General features: G+C 47.1%; 1 pseudogene; it reads left to right on the top strand.

Annotated features, from left to right (window-relative positions):
• The first annotated feature begins 246 nt into the window (after nucleotides 1–246).
• On the top strand, nucleotides 247–1,146 carry LOC138147925 (small ribosomal subunit protein uS5 pseudogene; annotated as a pseudogene).
• The last annotated feature ends 532 nt before the right edge of the window (nucleotides 1,147–1,678 follow it).

Here is a 1,678-nt window from a genome sequence, read left to right as displayed (position 1 = left end):
GAATACAGGTGGTGAAGTAGGACTCAATACCTGGATTCTGTGGCCATTCACACCTTTTGTGGGAAAGCTTCCAAGGAGCTAGAAGCAGGTGGTGGCAGAAAGCATCAAAAGAGCATTGAATTCTCCAAGTCAAGGAGATCCAATATATCCCTTGGCTGAGAGATCAGGCTAACAGAGAGGCACACTTAAGTGCAGAAATCTTCTGGTAGAAACAAAGGGTAGGCTTCTGCTTCTAGTGAACACCAAATGGCAGATGATGCCAGTGCTGCAGGAGGTGCGGGAGGCCGCGGGTGCCCTGGCATCGGAGGCCAGGGAGGCTTCCGGGGTGGCTTCGGCAGTGGGGACACAGGTTGAGGCCAGGGCCGTGGTCGAGGCCAGGGCCATGGTCAAGGCCAGAGCGGTGGCCGCAGGGCCCGGGAAGGAAAGGCCGAAGACAAGGAGTGGGTTCCTGTTACTAAGCTGGGCCGACTAGTCAAGGACATGAAAATCAAGTCTTTGGAAGAGATCTATCTTTTTTCCCTTCCTATCAAGGAGTCTGAAATCATCAATTTCTTCCTGGGATCTTCATGAAAAGATGAGGTTCTGAAGATCATGCCTGTTCAGAAACAAACTAGAGCTGGACACCATACCAGGTTCAAGGCTTTTGTGGCCATTGGTGACTACAATGGCCATGTTGGTCTGGGTGTCAAGTGCTCCAAGGAAGTGGCCACAGCTATTCTAGGTGCTATCATTCTGGCCAAGCTGTCCATCGTTCCTGTGAGATGTGGCTACTGGGGGAACAAGATTGGCAAGCCTCACACAGTACCCTGAAAGGTCACTGGGCGATGTGGGTCGGCTCTGGTGCACCTGATCCCCACCCCTAGAAGTACTGGCATTGTCTCAGCTCCTGTGCCTAAGAAGCTCCTGATGATGGCTGGAATTGATGACTGCTACACTTCTGCCAGAGGCTGTACTGCCACTCTGGGCAATTTTGCTAAAGCTACCTTTGATGCCATCTCCAAAACATACAGCTATCTAACCCCAGACCTGTGGAAGGAGACTGTGTTCACTAAGTCTCCTTATCAGGAATTCACTGACCATCTTGTGAAGACTCACACTTGAGTATCTGTCCCGAGGACCCAGGCAGCTGCTGTGGCAAGCACATAGATTTTTTTTTTTTATAAACAAATAAATTGAACTATGCCTGCTTTAAAAAAAAGAAAGAAAGAAAGGGTAGAATGACACCCAAGTTCACTGTCAAGTCCTATGGCAAAGTAATAGAGTTATGCTCAGAAATCTTGGTAAGCAGGGAATACACAATAAAGTAGACTAAATGAAAGCCATCCCAAATCAAGTAGAAGAAAGACTAGAAAACTTTCCAGTCTATAATATTACCCTCAGAGAAGGGCCAAGGCACCATAAAGACAATGAATCAAAATAACCTACAGACTCTTGGGAAGGTTTGTCAGGCTCCTTGATGAGAAGGAGAAAAAGACAGTAATAATGTGGACTTGATGAAGAGTCCCCTTACCACTTTCTTTAAGACTGATGATAATTCAGATGACTGACTCAGGTGAGAAGGGTTAGAGGAGTCAAATAAGTCTTCCCCAGGTTGACCTAAGTCAGACATGGGGGAAAAACAAACCCCAGGGTTATCAACTTTCAAGTTTATTATTTCACCCATGGAGAAATCTAGGAA

Source organism: Petaurus breviceps, unplaced genomic scaffold, assembly GCF_028583685.1.
Source record: "Petaurus breviceps papuanus isolate PSGF00001 unplaced genomic scaffold, PetGlider_PUasm1.0 90808, whole genome shotgun sequence".
Lineage (NCBI taxonomy): Eukaryota > Metazoa > Chordata > Mammalia > Diprotodontia > Petauridae > Petaurus > Petaurus breviceps.
Note: the sequence above shows the minus strand (reverse complement) of the source record. Positions and strands in the feature narration are given on the sequence as shown.